We start from the raw sequence: 18,992 nt of genomic DNA on the forward strand, positions 1-18,992 counted from the left end.
CTTATGGTTCTGGGGGGCTTTAATCTGCTTCCCCTAGGAATGGGGTCTGAGATTGCTCAGTAGTTCATGACCACTGTGACAGCCTTGAGCCCATCCCAGATCATCCAAAACCCAACACAGGACAGTGGTCACATTCCAGATCTGTGTTACTGTCAGAGTAGTGGCTATGTGATCTGAAATTGGGGGGACTTTTGTTATCTTGTCACGGTCAGATCATGTCCATTTCCATGGGATTCCCTAGTCTAGTACCACTATCCATTGCAGGAAGGATAGCTTCATTAGATTGGTCTCCCCTCAAGAGATTGATGGCTCTGGATGGGTTTCAGAGGGAGCTGCATAGTCCATCTGAAGACTTGGTTGCCACTTGGAACAATGATACAGCTAAAGTGATGGATCAGATGGTCCCCATGTGATCTCTTCCCTCTCGGGGATCCCATTGCTTCCCATGGTTTTTGAAGAATTGAGAGAGATGAAATGAGAGAAGCCACCTGAAGCATTGTTGGCACTAAACCAAGGACAAACTCAACTGAATACAGGTTAAAGCTGCTATTAACTCCTACCTGATTTTGTCACCAGCTCTAGGATTCGAGAGAACTGGAGACATGTTTAGATGGTTCCGCTATTGAGGTGAATATAATCAAGCCATCTCTGCCTGGGATTTGTAGATTTTAATTTTAATAAACCTTAATTTTTAAGGTTTATTTTTAAATGCTTATTTTGTATGTGTTGTTTCTTACTTGATTCTGTATCGCCTACTCACTTCTTGTGAAATGGGCAGCCACATAAATTTGATAATTAAATAAATCTCCAAAGCATTATGTTCCATTGATATACTTCAGCAGAAGCTAAATTGCATTTTTGTCAGCAAGTTTACTAAACAAACTGCCAATGTCTGGAAAAATCCACAAGAATGGCAGGTGCTAGCTTTCACTCTACCGATGAAGAGCTAATGCTGCTTCATGAAGCTACCCCCAAAAATCTTTAATTTTTTACCAAGGCATCTTTTCTGCTTTATCCTTTCTTTAACTTACTATTTAAAAAAAAAAAGAAAAGATCATGCTAGTTTTGAAAGCTCCCACTCCCCAGAATCATTGCTGATGCAATTCATTTTGCAACATGATTGTAATGTTAATAAGTTGCAAATTAATGTATTATGTTTATTAATCTCAGAAAAAATGTGTTTTAACATCGTAAAGTCCCTTGGCTCATTTTCTGTCCTTTATTTTCCGTTAAGAGAGAAGCATTTATATATAGGATTCTGCATGACATCTAATTACAGCAGATGAGAAATGCAAAAAGGCAAAGAAAAGAGAGAAAATGAACATTACGTTGTCCTGTTCGAATTATATTGCACCAATCTGTGTTATCTGAGATTTATACCTTGAATAGAGGGAAGAAGCTACAAGCGGATGGAAAAATAAGCCATAAGTAAAATTTTCAATTCAATTTTTGGGTGGTTTTTTTCAAGTAATACCTCACAAAATCCAATTTATCATTTAGGATTTTGGAGTACTTATAAGGCACAAAGAGAACTTGCTTAGAAATTAAAAGGCAGCTTATACATTTTGTGATAAACAAATAGTATAGTGAGGAACAACTTGTGATCTCCTCTAAATTTTTTAAGGTCTAAAAAAGATTAGACACGCATGTGAGGTCGTTTCTGAAGATCTTAGTAGTGTCATGTGAATTCCATTATTTTATTTTTCTCACCTTTCTTTCACCTATTAATTCATATTGATTTGGGGTACTGCAAGTCTGAACTACATTTCAAGCCTTACATTATTTTCTAATGAGGGGCTGAAGTGATACAGCTGAAGAGCTCTAAACCATGTCCTGTACATAGTCTCTTGCCAAGACTCCCAAACGTGGATAGTCACACTCGGTTCCTAAAACTGACTGCAGCATAAATCGCTAAAGGATGAAATGTTGGATACATGTTAATTCAATGAGCTTTGCTCATGTTTGTCAGGGTGCTACCGATAATAAATCAGACCTCTAGCACAACTGAAAATGGATGTCCTGTTTTTTTATGCATCTCAATGTGTTTCAAGATTTCCTTGCACCTTTTTTCTCTTTTATTTTCTCTTTAGGGAATGCTAGCCGATTATATACAGGATTTTGCTTGTCTTCTAATTACAGCAGAATGGAAACTGGGAAAGCTTACAAGGAAAACAGATCAAACAAAGGCTGCAATGCAGCTGTGGTTGGTAAAGTCTTTCATGGAATTAACAATGGATGCCAGGAGACCAGATTAACATTCCCCTCTGAAAACATGCTTCACAATAAAACAACAAGCTGAAACTAATAGGGCACATTATATCACTTTTGTATTGTGACAGCTCCCCGAGTGTCTGCCTTCAGCATTTAGAAGGCATCATTTCTTCCATGTGAGTTTAGCATTTTCACACATTCCTTCCTGACAAAATTTCGTCAAAAATTTTGTGTGCCTCTCACCACTTACACAATAGCAGGCAGTCTGACCAACATCAGAATAGTTATGAATCCATGTGAAAGTACATAAAGGATTGTTAGGTTGTTTGTCATTGTTTTTAGTTTGTTAGCATAGGAAAGATGACTTCAAAATCCTAAGAACAGTTGTCTTCAAGATAAGATACGGGTGTTTTTAACTGTTAATAGTTTTTATCTTACTGCTATCAATCTACTCCAGAAGATTAATTTGGACAGTGTACCCCCAGAAAGTGAAGAATGTGCCACCATTCAGTCTTAGTAATGTTGAGTGAAGAGTATGCAGGATTTTCCTGAGGATAAGAACACAACAGTCGATCTCTGTGGAGGTGCCATATTGAAGTCCTTCTAATTCAGGGGTGGACAATCCAAAGCTCACCATCGTATTTGACCTTTTTGACTGATTTTTGCACCCTTCAGTGCTCCCCAAGGCCATATTCTCTCCAGATGGAGACCTTCTACACCATAAAATGTGGACAATTATCAGACAAAAATAAGGCTAAGCATTAGATAATAAATATTAGTGAATATCTACTGAACACATTTAGGGGGGTGGGTTAAAGGGCTTTGGTTTCTGGGAGAATACTTAACTAAGGAAACTCTTAACAAGATCTTTAGACTTTATTCTAAAAAATGAACATCTTAAAAAATACCGTTGATTATATTTAAACTAGTGTGCTTGCCCTTTTTAAATCCCTAACACAACCAAGAGAACTTTGAAAATACCTGCGTGCAAGTAATATGAATAGCTTGCAATCCTCTAAAAAAGCTGTTACCAGAATTATCTTCTTCTTTGATCAAAACCATAATATAACCAGGAAGGTCTAAACTGTCATCCCGCTTCTGCTATGCATACTACCAGGATCTTCTTTAAAACTTGAATGCCACAGAATTATAACTTTTGAACCAGTTGGCATTTTTTGTTTCTTTTACCATCAGATTTTTTTTGTGGTGGTAGGGGGGAATTCACTCCCACGGTACATTAAATTCTGAGCCTACTAACCTTGTGCCTTGATTTTCTAGAAGTTTTAGAGTCAAAATAAAACTTACAAGTTATGAGCTAAACAGCACTGTACTACCTTCCCTACGGTAATAGGAATTAATAGCATCTGAAATTTCTGAGGGCATGCCATATATCTCTGGAACAAACCTTCTTTTTAAACAGCCATAAAGCTTTGGATACCTCAAGGATCAGAGTAGGTAATTATACTAGGTATTTTTTTACATGTATCAGTGGCAGGTATCTTCCATTTTAGTGATGTTCAAAGGTATGGTAATGACCATTTGTGCCCCCTTGCAAAATGTCTTGATTTCTAATCCATTTACTTCCCCTCTAGCCTATGTATTGCTAGACCTATTTTGATTTATTACATGCATTCCTTGTTCCTTGCTCATGAAATGGTGCCTTATTCCACCAGCGGCTATCGCTTATGGGTGTGACAGCAGTACAGGTCAAGTTGAAATCAAGGGAGACAGGAGAACAAGACCACAGAAGTTCGGCACAATCAAGCCTCAGGTCAAACAGAATATCTCCATGGCCAGAGAGACAAGCTAAGCAGGCTTTGAAACATTCCTGGATTACATCAAGTGTAACTGCTCGATCAGATCAAGCCTTTTGTAAGAGGCAGGCATGCTTGCTGCTGTAACTGGTCTCACTGCTGCTCTTGCCTGTATTACATACGCATTTATGCTCATTCACTTCTGCACGTGCAGCTTGTTGAGGGATGTCGATCTTGCAGCCCTTCCCCCCCCCAAAAAAATTACCTGGATTTTCCATATAAGTAGCATTTGGAGATTGGACAACCATTTGCCTGAAATGGTATAGGGTTTCCTGCCTGAGCAGAGGGTTGGACTAGAAGACCACCAATTTCCCTTCCAACTCTGTTATTCTGTTATTCTTAAACAAATGGCACTGGCCAACAGTTGGGAAATAATTAGGAATACACAAACACACTTTCAAACACTGAGGCACATCAGGCTCCGATACAATATACAGAAGTCTAATGACTTCAAAATGCCAGAGTCATGTTTCAGAGTGAGATGGACAGCAAATAAATTTAATAAATAAGTAAAAATCACAATGCAACTTTACTGGTTATCAAGCACAATTCATCACTCACATATTCATCCCTGCCTGTTCTGCCCCAGCTACAGACCCCAAAGACCGCAGCATACACAAAGTCCGTACAAACCTTAGTTTACTAAATTAAATCAGTCTTTTACAAACAAAGGCTGTTAATTAACCTCATTAACAGCCTACAAGAATTCAAAGAATAAATAATCGTAATCTTACTATGGTTGGCAGAATGCCCAGAAGCAATTTGCAGGAAACCGATAAGAGAACTAAGGTCAAGACATGAAGGAATGTGAACGAAGTTGTTCCCTGCAAATTGTCTCAGTCGTCGTCCTTCCTTAAATAGGCTAAGGGAGTGGCCAATTAGCCCCAAGCCTTACTCTCGAGGAGAGCTCCTCCTGAGGAGCCACTCCTGCCTTTCGGCAGTTCTGCGTACCCATGCATCAAGAAGAGGCTCCTCTTCTTCTTCTTCACTTATGGGAGCTTCTGGAGGCCCTGGCTGAATCCCCGCCTCTGGCACCACATCTTCTCCAGCCTCCTCATTGTCTGACTTGAGTACCAGCTGCACAGGCTGCTGGCGTAGCACCATACCAGCCTCCTCGCTGTCGGAATCAGCTACTAGCTGCACAGGCCGCTGACGGGCCACAACACTGCCTCTTGTCCTCTTCTACTAGGCTGCCAGGCATTAACTAAAGGGGCAGGTGCTGCCAAATCCAAATCCAAAATAATTCAAAGACTGTGTGGGCCTTAGGATTATTTTATCTCCCAAATCTTTTTGTTGATTCACAAGACTGGGAAGACTGGTGGGAGGGGGGGGTGTTCCATGTGTTCAGAACCCAACCTCCTTTTTCCTTCTGACATCTATTTTGATCATTTGATTCTTTCTTATCTATTTACTGAAGGGATCTTGATAAAATCCCTTCAGGAGATAGCTAGGAATCAAGTCATTAAGAATTTGTCCTCTCTATATATGTGCCTAAATTTTTAGATTATGGCATCAGCTTAGTCTTATCTTCTCACACCTTCCTCCCCTTGGCTTTGAGTTAAACAGGAGATGCTATAAAGGGGGAGGGGAGCTCCCATATAAACTGTTCAGAGCATAACAGGTTTATACTCTTGCCAATAGGTTTACCATCCAGTTGGCATGCAGGGACATTTGAGGAAAACAGATTGAATACTTTGAAAGATTGAGGAAATTTACATCGAGGGAAATAATAAGGAAGACTTGAGCAATTTTTCTTCACCCAAAAACCAAGATATGAGTCAAGACCTGTCCCTCCAGATCTTGAGAGAGGTGAAAGGCTAGATTTTAAACTTTGGCTAATATGGCTTTGATGTAATCTCCACTGTTGATTAGACAAAGGTCTGAAAAATGTGCAGCATGCCTTAAGGACTGCCCTTAAAGTAGAGTCAGTAGGTACAAATTTTTGGATGACCATGGTCCTAATAGCTAATATTGTTTTAGGTAGTATAGGGACTCCCACTAAAGAAAGGATCAGAGGCATAATTTCTGATTTGGAAGAGAGCATCACATTACACTCACAATCAGGTTAATGCAGGGGTGAAATGCTCCCAGTTTGGACAGGCTCGGGCGAGTAGGTAGCAATGGCAGCGGGCAGTTCGGAGAACCGGTAGCAAAAATCCCTGCCCCCGTCCCCCATGTCCAACTGAGCCCCACAATCATCAGAGCCTTTTTTTCCTTTTAAATGTCTCCGACTAGCCAAGCTCTGACATCCCAGCTGAGTTGCCTGCTAATCAGGCAACTCAGCTTGGATCGCCAGAGCCATGTAAAAGAAAAAAAGTTTTTTTTTCTCCCCCTCCCTTCTCCCAGCCTCCAGCTTGCTTACCTTAGCTGATGATCGCAATCCATGCATCAGCAAGCAACTGACTCTCCCTGCCTGCAATCAAGCTCATCGGTGAGCAGCTCTTTCTGCCTGCCTGCCTAGACTGGTGGACTTCAACTCCCAGCAAAGCTGGCTGAGGAATTCTGGGAGTTGAAGTCCACAAGTCTTAAAGTTGCCAAGGTTGGAGACTCCTGTTCTATTGGGTAAGTTTTTTTCCTCTTTGGGAGCTTTAAAAAAAATAGTTAATTGGGGGTTTTTTTAGTTGTTCTTTTTTTAGATCTAGCCATTTAAAGTTTAGGAAGTTTTAAATTTAGCTGCTTTTATGTAAAAATAAATTAAAATAAAATAATATTTGTGCAGCTTTCTGAGATTTAGTGTGTTTCTGTAGTGTTTCACTCTAACTACACAAACACACAAAATCTCATAAAGCTGTATGTGGAATTTTGTGTGTGTAAAGTGTGAAAGTTGGTTTTTTGGGCTTTTTGTGGCTGTGTGAGGTTCCTGCTTGTTGCAGGGCCATTTTGAGTCTAGCACAGCTGCTTTTACATTGTGGGTGAGCCAGTTGTGATGTGTTGTGTTTTGTAGGTTAAAAAAGGGCAAAGAAGTGACATTGACTTGGCCACGCCCACCCAGTCACCTTACCACCAAGCCCCGCCCCCTAATTAAGCCACGCCCACAGACCCGGCAGCAAAAAAATTTAGATTTCACCCCTGGGTTAATGGGGCTGGCTTGCATGGCAGACAAGGTGTTCAGACAAGTCATATGCCTAATGGCATGAGAACAGGCATAGGTATAGGTTTCATACCTATATAACAAAAAGAAATATTTAGGTAAAAATAAAGGTATGATGGCATAGGAGATATTATAAACTTTTCATAGGTGAAAGCATACAAATTGGGGAGGGGGAATGAGTGTTTATGATTCCTAAGGTTAGTGAGATATATTTGGTATGCAAATATGTATACTGGACTGCATTAGTCATGTGGAAGGGAGGGAGGGAGGGAGGGAGGGAGGGAGGGAGGGAGGAAGGAAGGAAGGAAGGAAGGAAGGAAGGAAGGAAGGAAGGTATTTCTGGTCTCCCTGCCAGCTTCCTACAACAAAAGTTATTGTGGAAGCTGACAGGAAGTCATAAAAAGCTCCCACTACTCCCCCCCACCCCAATGATCGTTCTGTTTGTCTGTTTAGGTTCTTTGGACCAATGAGCCAATGGGGCAAGGATTGTCTAATTTCTGCTAAATTTGTAAGCCATGCTGGATCCCAATCTACGTATCTTCCTCTGGATTTACAGTACATGCCAAGACACATGGGGGAACCAAACAGGATTTCATAGTGGCTATACCCTAAAAGCTGGAGATAGAACTTCCAGCAACTGTACAATGGTTGGCAGAATGGAAGAGAAGCATGGGCTGAAGCAAGTTGGTGCTTTTACTTTGAACACTTACTTAAAGCTGAAAAAGCTTAGTCGCCTCCACTGCAGACTAGGGATGAGATGAGTACAACAACATAGTGAAGATATGGAATAAAAAAAGGTTGCTGGGATATGTTCATACTGTGATTAGGGGGTAAATGGATTTGCAGGACCACCAGTCTCACATCAGCTCTACTTGTCCCAAAAGATAGAAGAGTTGGTGTGTGCCACATCCTTGCTATCATGCAATACCATCTGATGAGATCCAGAAAATGTGCCCAGTTGCACACACACAAAATTCTCTGCCCTTCAGATAGTCCCAACCTCATTGGCCTTTCATATTACTCTAAAGATCTGGCATTGTGCTGTAGCATTGAGTAAACAAACTCATTTCCAGGAAATATAGTAATATTTCGGTTAATATCTTTGGTTGCCAATTCATTTCGGTATTTTGATATTTTTACTGACTACTTCAGATTTGTTTGCATGCTCTGTAGCATCAAATTAACTCATTTAATTCCATGTAAACTGAATTTATAAATCCTATGTCATTCTCCATCCCAGAGGCTCACCTAGTGCCTATAATTTTGTATATTAAAAGTGCAATTACTACATATTACTTTGCTAGTAACTTTATTGCACTCTTCCTTCCCATACTAATTATTATTCTATGATATCTAAAATATATGTAGTGTTTTTAAATAGTTTACATTGTATTTTAGACTACCATGTTTAACTATTTGTGCATCATTCAGGGAACTGAGGCAGTACAATAAAGTAAACAAAAAACAAAACAGTTAAACTCATATTCAGGTTTTAGAACAGAAATTGAATCTCAATGCAATCGTGACTGGAACAGAGAATTTAACAGTGAGTATCCAGAATGGAATGTGGAATACAAATATGCAATGGATGAAAATCCTGATCAGCCCAGTCTTGGAACCAGATCGAGTTCATTTAGCCTGGAGGGATGAAGTTCAAAAGGGAATTTATTGCTCATTTTTCATGTTCTCCTTAAGGTCATTTTTATGGCTTATTATATAAGCCAAGACAGACTGTGCAAGAGATGTCATTTTTCAAGTACCCACTAGTCCAGAATTGTACTGATTTTTTTTATTGTCTCTCACTCTTATAAGGAGTCTAAGGAAAAAAAAATACATGCACATACATGCCAAAATACATTTAGACTATATTAAAATATCTATTTCCATTTGGAATAGAATTTCCCAGACAAATGATTTCCATGCCAAGCTTGAATGAAAACCAGTTTTCTATTCAAACTGCACACAAACTGTTTGGCTGATTTTGTCACAACAATAGCAGACATATATTCATTTCTTCTGCTATTGTTCTTTCATCTTCCTTCCTTTTGAAATAATTAGTTGATTAGCTCAATCAAGAGAGCAAGTAGGAGGGAGTGAGAAGTTGATTCTATTCATTTTCAACCCAACCGACCATTTAATTTCAAGCTAAAAGCAGAAACCATTTTTTCTATTGTTTTTGTCTGCTGCCCAATCTCTACAGCTGCAGTCTTGATACGATGCGACTACAGCCAAATAGCCGAGCATCTCCAGGAATAAGATTCTTTGCTAAAACCCTGGGGAGACACTGCCCACCCATCTCAATAACAATAACAACAACAATTAATTTGGTATAAAGCCGCTTCCAATGTTCCTTTAGTCCATCTATAATGATTGGCACACTCCCTCAAATGTTAAAAATTACATTTGCACAAAGAAATGGTGCAACTGTTACCTCATGTACAGCCTTGAAATCAAATTGGTGCTAACACAGTTTGCTACAATGGGATTATGGCATGCTGACTGACTGCCTTCTCTTACCACCAAAGCCAAATGGCACACTAATTTGAAAGTAATGCCCAGCAATGCATCTCTTCTGGCAATATTTAAAGCAGATGGGCTACTACCTCTTTTTCTTCAATATTTCTCTGTCCATACTTCACTGGCTGCCACTTATGAGAAGGATTAGAATGCAATACATGATTATCACATCACAGGTCTATGTAAATATTAGCAATAGATTAATGATGGGAAAAAACAGTGGTAGTAGGTACATATTTAAACTAGTATGAAGTTCATCTTTTCCAATTCTGTTGTTCTCTAGATCTGTTGCACTACAATCCCTTGAATTTCTAGCAAACAGACATGCTGGCTGGGAATCTTAAATTCGTATGATCCTAATAATTTTGGGAAGATTGAGGTATTGTAACACAACCAATGAACTAAACAACCTTTTAACAGGCTTATCAAGAATGCCAGGATTCCTCCCATTGCCTACATGGAAACGAATTTCCTTTCTGATTAAGAAATCTCTTATTCAAAAGTCCTTCATCGGAAGAACTTACATTTCTGTCTTTCCAGGCCTCTGTGATATTTGGGGAGAAAAGCCATCTAAAGGATAAAATGAAACCCTGGCGCTATCAGTTGAATACATTTTTTCTTCAAAATATAGGAGAAAATTGAGAATATTAGATTATTTTACAGAACTGGAGACTCCAGCTAAGTTGATGTTAACTATCTCAGGTTGATTTTGCATAATTTTATCATAGTATCTAATTACACTGCCAGAGAGATAATCTTAACACAATGAATTATACAACTCATATTATTAGAACTGTAATTATAAAGAGGAGGAGGAACGGTAAAAAAGAATGACTCGATGAATAATGAATCCAAAGGCCTGTTTGAGTACAGCATTGTCTACATCAAAAGGAACTTCAGATTGGTTTGACAGGTAATCAAAGTACTGGTAGTCCTCGACTTACGTCCACAATTCAGCCCAACATTTCTGTTGTTAAGTGAGACATTTGTTAAGTGAGTTTTGCCTCATTTTACAATCTTTCTTGCCTCAGTTATTAAGTAAATCATGGCAATTGATAAGTTAGTAACCCAGTTGTTAAGTGAATACGGCTTTCCTATCGGCTTTGCTTGTCAGGACATCGCAAAAGGTGATCACATTATCTTGGGACACAGCAATGGTCATAAATATTAACCAGATGCCAAGTATCTGAATTTTGATCACATGATCATTGGAAAGCTACGAAGGTCGTAACTGTAAAAAACACTTTTCGCAATCACTTTTTTCAGTGCCGTTGTAACTTTGAACAGTCACTAAATGAACTGATGTAAATAGAGGACTAGCTGTAAAAAGATGCTTTGGGCAGCACTCCAGAAATTTGAGGCCACAATGCATACAATACCAGTCAGCATGGCTAATGGTCATACATGACAAGAGTCATGATATGAATATTTGGTTAATTGCAGATAGGAAAAGCAGCATATTGTGTGTGCTATTTTGTTGCTTTATTACACAAGCTCCTCCCGGAGAATGCATGGGGAGCGAGTTTAAACCTTCAATACTTGATTGTCAGAAAATGGTTTATTTCTGCCTAGCATGATAACAATACTGTTTAGCATGTTTCCAGCTTTTAGACAAACTTCAAAGGCTATTGGTTCTTCTTACATTTTAATCCTGGCTACCATGAAGGTCTCCAACTTAAAGGTTTACTTCTTGTCTTAAATTGCCACTTATATAAGATTGAGAGTCTACAGCATAGTGTTCTTTGAAATATTCTCTCCTAACAGTAAGTAAGGAGGAGGGAGGGAGGAAGGGAGGGAGGGAGGGAGGAAAGGAAGGAAGGAAGGAAGGAAGGAAGGAAGGAAGGAAGGAATTGTAAAACAGAAAACAAAAACAAATAATGTATATTGTAATAATAATGTACAAATAAATTATGAAAGAAAAAATAAAAAGAAATCAAAGAGAAAGCTAAAACTGCAAAAAAGGGAAAAAAAGAAAAAAAGAAAGAAAAAAGAAATGGCTTCTGATCTTCTTCAAAGCAGTTACAAATAGAATTATAAATTTACTTCTTGTTCTAAACTAATGTCGCTTTCCTTTCTGTAATCTATCCTGTAATCATCAAAACCATAAATCATAAATTCATCTCTCTGGTTTTATGCAAAAAGGTCATAATCCAGTATTCCAGTCAGTTGTAAACATAGGTATTGTCTTTTCTCTGATCAAAGTTAATTTGGTCATCGCAGTGAGTTCTATCATCTTTATCAACTACTCCTCCATATTTACAAATTTTCCATCTCGGTGAATACAATAACTTGCAGTTATCATCTACAAAAACAGAGTTCCATTATTTTTTTCAAACTATTTCTCATCAGTCCCAAAAGAAAGACCTCTAGTTTCAAGTGTATATTAACCTTCAAAAGCCTATGAATCAGCATATGTATCTGAATCCAAAATTTTCTAGCTTTTTTACATGTTCACAAAACATGATAAAATGTTCCTACTTATTCTTGACATTTCTAACATGAATATGAAGTATGTTAATACATTCTAGACCACTTCTCTGGTGACAAATAGCAATGGTACATCATTTTATAAAAATTCTCTGTAAGATTATAAAATATAGTCTTTGTCTTACAATATATTGCTTAATGACTGTTCAAAGTTAGGACAGACTTTAAAAAAGCTACTTATGACCCATCTTCAAAGTTGTGACTGCCAAATGGTCCAAGGTCACATGATTGCCTTTCAAGTTCTTGGCAATAAACTCATATTTATAATTGGTTGCAGTGTCTGATAGTCATGTGCCCACAATTTGTGACTTTTTTTGTTGTTTTCCAACAGAAGTATGGATATGCTAGATTTGCTTAACCACATGATCCGCTTAAGAACCATTATAAAAACGGTCAAAGCATCAAGTCAGGTCACATGACTTATGATCAAAATTCTTGCTTCAACTGTGTATGTATATTGAGGACTACCTATAATATAATTTTCAATTCTTTCAATCACATATTTTCCCATTGTTCAATTTGTATATTATATCCAAAATTGTTAGATCACATTATCAGACTTTTTATCACTTGTTTTTCTTTTCTTTCAAACTCTAATACAAGTTTATACATTTTAGCAATAACATGTTCACCATTTGCACATAATTCAATCTCAAACTCAGTGTTACAATGTTCAAAACCATATACTCTTTTTGTCTACTTTAAACTTTTCTCATAACTATAAGAAAAACACTGGCAATTATGTCCCTTTGTCACTTGTTCCCCTTGATAAAATTCTACTATTTCAGAATTAGACATTTATGATAGCCTATTATTTCTCATCTTTAAAATGTTTCTTGTGCTGAGATCCAAAAAATATGTTTTCAGGTAAAATCTGAGTTTATTTATACTTAATTGCAAATTTCTTTAATTCTTCCCCTTTTCTCTTAATATCATCCAAAATAGTTTGTTTTCCTTGCTTCTCCTTTCTGAGTTCATTTTATCATATAAAAAAATACCTTTGATTAAAGTTTTACTTGCATCCCATTCTTTAATCAGCACAGTATCTTAGTATGTATTTTAACTTATTTTTACACGTTAATCCTCCATGGTTGCATTTTTATGTAACAATATTTCAGTTATATTCCATCTAAAAAACTGGGTATGTTTTTATAAATCACACTCAGAGGATCACGATTCCAAAAAAAAAGATTCTTTGGTAATATTTCTTCCTTAACATCCAAATTCTTCTAAACCCTTCGAAATACCTATTCTGGAAAAAGAATTTTGTCTTTCAGAAAAATAGTTGTACGCTCTTGAATTGCCATTTTTCTGTCTCCGTATGTCTACAAGCCCCAAATTGTCCATTAATCAGAGATAACTTTTAGTAATTTAGTAATTTTAATTTTGCCTCAACAGTTCTATCTAGTTATGGGAAGGAAGGAGTACTCTTAAGGTTTGAAAAAACATCATTTAAAGTTTCCACAATGTCCAAGAAGAATAAAGTAATTCACTTTGTAGGAAGCCCTCCCCCCAGAAGAATGAAATATTTTGGGGAATATTAAAAGAAGCAGAATATTATATTTCCCCAAAGTGAGAAATGGAGAAACATGTTCTTAAGGGAGGCAGAAACTAGCCCGTTTCCCTGCCCCAAGCAGAAAGTGAGGAGGCCAGCTTTTAGAAATACATATTTGGAAATCCATTCAGAAAGACAGGGTCAAGATAGAAACTCAGATAAGCTACAAACAAAAGTTTGATTAGCTCAGACAAATACCTAAGATTTACATTTCCCCTTTTGCCTATAGAGCCAGCCATGACCCCATAGGAATCTGTTAACAGCCAATAGAATATTAAAGGATATGTTCTGGAACAGGAAGCTCAAATACAAAGCCCAAGGAAGGTATAAAACCCACCCATCCTCAACTCCATTTTGTTAGCTGCCCAAAATCACATGTGGTTTGGTGGTTCTGCTTCATCAATAAAGAGAATCTTTCTTTCCAATCAATCTCCAGCCTCCATTTTGTTTCCAGTGTCTTTCTCCCGGCTTGGAACTGAATCAAATGGATTTTCCTTCCAAAAACTTCATAAACCTTTTCCAGATGATTACATGGGAAATAGCATTAAAACGTTCAGTTAAGAAAATGTTAATAACCCCCCAACAGTAATCCTCAAGTCCAGCTTGTTGTTTGAAAAAGGATCCTAGAATTAATAGAAGACAAGAGACCTTAACAACGAACAGCCTGAGATTTCACACTGGTGCTTGCTTCTGTCAGAAACACTGCCTCAGTGTTGCATTGTGTTTATTTTTCTCTTCTTTCAACTTTCCCTCATGCTCTTTGTTTCTAATTTTTCACTTGAATTGATCTTTGACTTCTGTTTAAAAAAAAAAATCACAGATTTTTTGGCCCACAGAACGGGCCATGTTTCATTATCCTAAATTAAAAGATGCATATCTGCTGCTGGTTGTACTACCTCATTGTAAATTGATTGCAGGGAACCTTTTCATGTGTAGGAAGCAGCTTCCTCTTCTTTTCTCAATACCAATCAACCAGGGGAGCTGTAAGGTCACCTCAACAAGTTGTGCTTCTTGAGATGGATTTTGTACTGAAGTACCTGCGCGCTCCCGAACATGATGCAATGTTTAAATCATCCTATATATTAAGACAATACATCTCGGTATGGATTATTTGGTAGTAAAATATTAATAGGGCACTTTACTGCTATTGATATTATCCCTCCCCATTTCTTTGTAAACTGCCATGCCCTCCCTGCTGGTGTCTGAGTTTCACCGCTTGCTTCTATAAACATCTTCATTGCAATGAATGAACTCTCTCTCCAGGCCAACAAAATTACAGCAATAGCAAATCTGTCCTGGGGTTATTATCTAGTTTATGCTATGAGGATAGCTTCTCCCACTATATTTTTGAAAGCTGTCTTGGAAAGAAAAAAAGAAATCAATAAACAATCACCTTGATTTATATAGAAATTTGCAAACGCCTTCCTGGACTCCACAAAAGGCAACAGTCTTTTTTTTTAAATAAAGTCATTATTGGAATATGGAGTTCTGCAGTACCACCTTCCTCTTGTCATGCTGTCGTCGATGCAGAGATGCCATAAGGGACACTTTTTTATTGTTCATCAACCAAATCCAGAAAATTAAAAATGGCATTATTTGGAATACAAGCAGCATTTAGAGGTCAATATTAAATTAGCAATGAAATCTCAGCCTTCTAGGGCAATGCCATTCCTCTTCATTTAAAATAGAAATGATTGCTTCTGTTCTACTCCAAGCAAAAGTGAACAAAAGGCAAAAGGAGCTGGGCTCTGAAACAGCCCAGCTGCAACTATAAACTTTCCTTCAATTTTATTTTGCAAAATCATCCAGAATTGACTGTATTTCATAGAGGGGATTTTAAATTATGTTATGTCAGCCTTTCTAGAGTACATTTGAGGGTTGTAATCAAATAGGTATATTTCACTCTGCCAATTAGCTTCTTAGGGTTCTGTCCAAGAGTTTTGGGGAAATTGGAAAAATGATGCAACAACCTTTAGTAATTAATTCTAAGATAACTTAAGTAACAAATGCTAGTATGGTTTTATTGTTCATTTCCCCAAAGGCATAAAATGATACAAGAAAAAAAAAGCATTCAATTTCTGGTGCTACCTGCCCGATTTTTATTCTAGCAAGTCACTGGAAAACTAAACAAGTATCTTCATGGATCAAAGGGATTTAAAAGGATGGAAAAATCAGCATTAGCTGAAAAATTAATAGCAGAGAATCTCTTTAATTTTGTTTTACTGCACATTTGATCTCAATTCCTTCATTACATTATCAAAATAATTTGTAATGGATAATCTCTGTATCAATCCATTTGCACAGAAATATTACAACTTTATTGCTTTTTAAGATGACAAATGCATTTTTTCATACATTTCAAATTACTTGTGTGTTTTGTTTGGCTCCTATGTATCTTTTGTGTTTTTGTTTTGTTAAAATGCCACCATAAAGGTACAAGATTTCTTGATTTCTAGCCCACATTAAAGGAGCTGTAGGAGATAAATGGAAATATACTAGATTTCCCCTCCCTAATTATTAAGTTCAGCATTTCTGGAAAACTGTATTAATATTGTGCAGCAAGACAGAATGGCTCAAGAAGCTGGACTACATATCCCAATACAAATAGCCTTCCAAAAATTTGCATGGGAACCACCCAACCCCCGCTCCCTTTCCTGTCCCTCCTAGCTTTCCTTGCCTGTCAACCACATCACAGTTGCCTTGAAGATCTCAGGGAAAGGAAGCTTGCTTGCTTCTCTTCATTTTGCATATTTTTTATTTAAGAAAATTCCAAATTCTCCTGTCCAGGGACACACCAGCTATACTACTGGATAAATGTTCTCCCTATCCACAACCTAAGCTACAACAAAAAATCCACAGTGCAAAATGTAAAGGAGGACTATGAGTATCTTCTTTATTCAAAGGCAATCAGTTCTTGCAATCTGGGGCAGCAGGTTCTGGTAAATCTGATTCTCCTTCTTTCCAGAAGTGTTAGAACTGCAACTCAGAACTCCCAGAGGTGCTGCCCAACATCTTAGAAGATAACCAGCTTGGGCAAGACTGCACTCAATATCAGAAAACTGTCTATTATTTAACAGTTCTTCCTTTCAGGGTCTTCCTGCCTGGGCGTCTTGAGAGATTCAGAGTTGAAATGCAGGATAAGCTTCCTTTTTCTGATAGGAATCTTGGCATCATCCTTTAATGGCTCCCATATCTACAATTTCCATAGCAAAATTTAATAAGCAACTACTGGAAGAGTAGAGTGTAGCACTTATGTACAGCCTCACACTGGAGAAAATTTAGGAACCAGTCCCTAACCAAATGTTGCAAACTCTAGCTCTTAAAAGCTCCAGCCAACAATAAGCATTCAGCAACAAGGAGAGACTCACAAAGCCCAACCCTTGCTTTGGGAGGAAGCAACTTTCTTTGAAACCTCACGTTTTGGAGCAAGTGCCAGCTGGTTCTCTAGATTTGCCTCATCCCTTTCAGATAGTTAGGCAAACAATGTATCTTGCTTTTTGGCACTGTTAGGGATATTTCCATAGAAAATCTTATGGAGCATCTCTTAATCTAACAGTTGTTATACAATAGCCAAGAGATAGGTGTGAGTTTTGTTTCATTATGTAATTCCTCCTCTGAAGTTCTGCAACCTTCTTGCCTTCCCTTATTTCCATTACAACCCAGGGGTCTACATTGTGAGGCAATTCCTCCCATTGAGCTTTTTCACTAGTGATACTATCACCATCAATACAGGCCAATGTTATAGTGAATTTTTCCTTCCCCAAGAAAGGAAAATGGCCATTTTCCCCAATGCCCATTTGGGTGGTACTCTGCTTCCAGATATTGAACAGACAAAACACACAACCACAAATTTTAATATAGCCTTGAATTTTGCCCCTAAACTTTTTACTCTTGCAGGATCTCAAAAACAGAGGCCATGGTTTTCATTTTCTCTCCACTAAAAGGACAGCAAACTATTTATTCATTTGTTTCTTTGTTTGTTTGTTTGTTAAGCCCTAATACAACATCAAGCCCAATTGGGCATGTGCTAAATAACTTACGAAACATATTAGCTTTAGAGGAATACCCCCCTTCTATTAACAAAAGACATGTTCTGGTGGTAATGTTTGGCTCGCCACCTGCTCTCCTGCTGCAATCCTAAATGAATGCAAAAATATTTGACCTTCAATGAACATGCCACCTCCTTACCGTTTAATTGGAAAAAAAAAATCCACTTGGGAGACCTAAAGCACCATTCCTTGTCTTTGTATATTCTTAGAACAAAAATATTAGAGCATCCACATTCTAATTTCTGCTCTCATTCTTGTTTCCATAATTACTGTGGTATACAATTAGGTGGCTTTGGATCTTTCAGTGTTAATTAGAAAGCTAATAACTTGAAATGCTATAAATACTGAAGGGGGAAGGCTAACGTGCCAGGCAATTAATCCTTTGTCAGTTATTTTTTAAAATTCTTTTAACTGGGAGATTGGTTTTCACTCAGAGTATATAATATTGTTGGGAAATTAATGGCTTATTTTCCTGCTGCTACCATCTTGGAAATTCCAGCACATTTACATCTTCAAGAGACTTATTTGTTTTTAAATGACTCAGCCATTATCCAGTCAGCTTCCAACATATCCTGATAAAACCAGAAATGTCCCACCATGGCTAGTTCCTGCCAGGATAGATAATACACAGACAGATGTACAAATGATTGAATTCCTGATTCTATGAGATAGCGTTGAGGCTAGTTATCTAAACATATTTCATTATAGGGGATAAATCTCATAGAACACAGTAGGCTTATTTTTTTCTCAATATGGATAAGACTGTCATAATTAGCAAACAGCCATTAGATACCATGGTCTTTGGAAATTGCATGGATAGGAGCCACAACCATCTTTAAACTCAAGTCTCAGTGGTATCTTACCTGCTGGGTAAGTACTGGTGAAATTATTTGATCTCCAACTTAATTAGCTTGTTTCAACTGGAAGCCAGAGTTGGATGGAGAGAAATATCTATCTCAAAATCAGCTGCACTGATCTTTATAGAGACAGGGTTATGTTTTAGGAACTGACAAACCTGAAGGAATGTAATGCAGCCAAGAGTTTCATATCTAGAAATAACAGCAACTGCAGAAGGGGAGGCCTTGAGGGATGGTTGCTGCCTTTCTAACATTTACAGATAGTTCTGACTTATAGTCAATCCTGCCTCATGTTTTGAGCATTATTGGTTGGAAGGTGAATTCTGAACAAAAATACTGACTTCCAATATGAGTACATTATATTACATGTATGTGTTCAAATTCCTTTCTTTCAATTGATGTTTTGAAGAA

The 18,992-nt window shown here is 37.6% G+C and overlaps 1 long non-coding RNA gene across 1 annotated transcript; it reads right to left on the reverse strand.

The window, feature by feature from the left end:
* Window positions 1-12,809: 12,809 nt before the first annotated feature.
* LOC117662816 (uncharacterized) lies at window positions 12,810-18,671 on the reverse strand. Its single transcript, XR_009621759.2, has 2 exons — window positions 18,588-18,671; window positions 12,810-16,868 (listed from the first exon to the last, which is right to left on the reverse strand). It is a non-coding gene; the product is annotated as an uncharacterized LOC117662816 (long non-coding RNA).
* Between the last annotated feature and the right edge of the window lie 321 nt (window positions 18,672-18,992).

The sequence above is a fragment of the Pantherophis guttatus genome, chromosome 2 (genome assembly GCF_059756535.1).
Source record: "Pantherophis guttatus breed Tessera chromosome 2, ASM5975653v1, whole genome shotgun sequence".
Lineage (NCBI taxonomy): Eukaryota > Metazoa > Chordata > Lepidosauria > Squamata > Colubridae > Pantherophis > Pantherophis guttatus.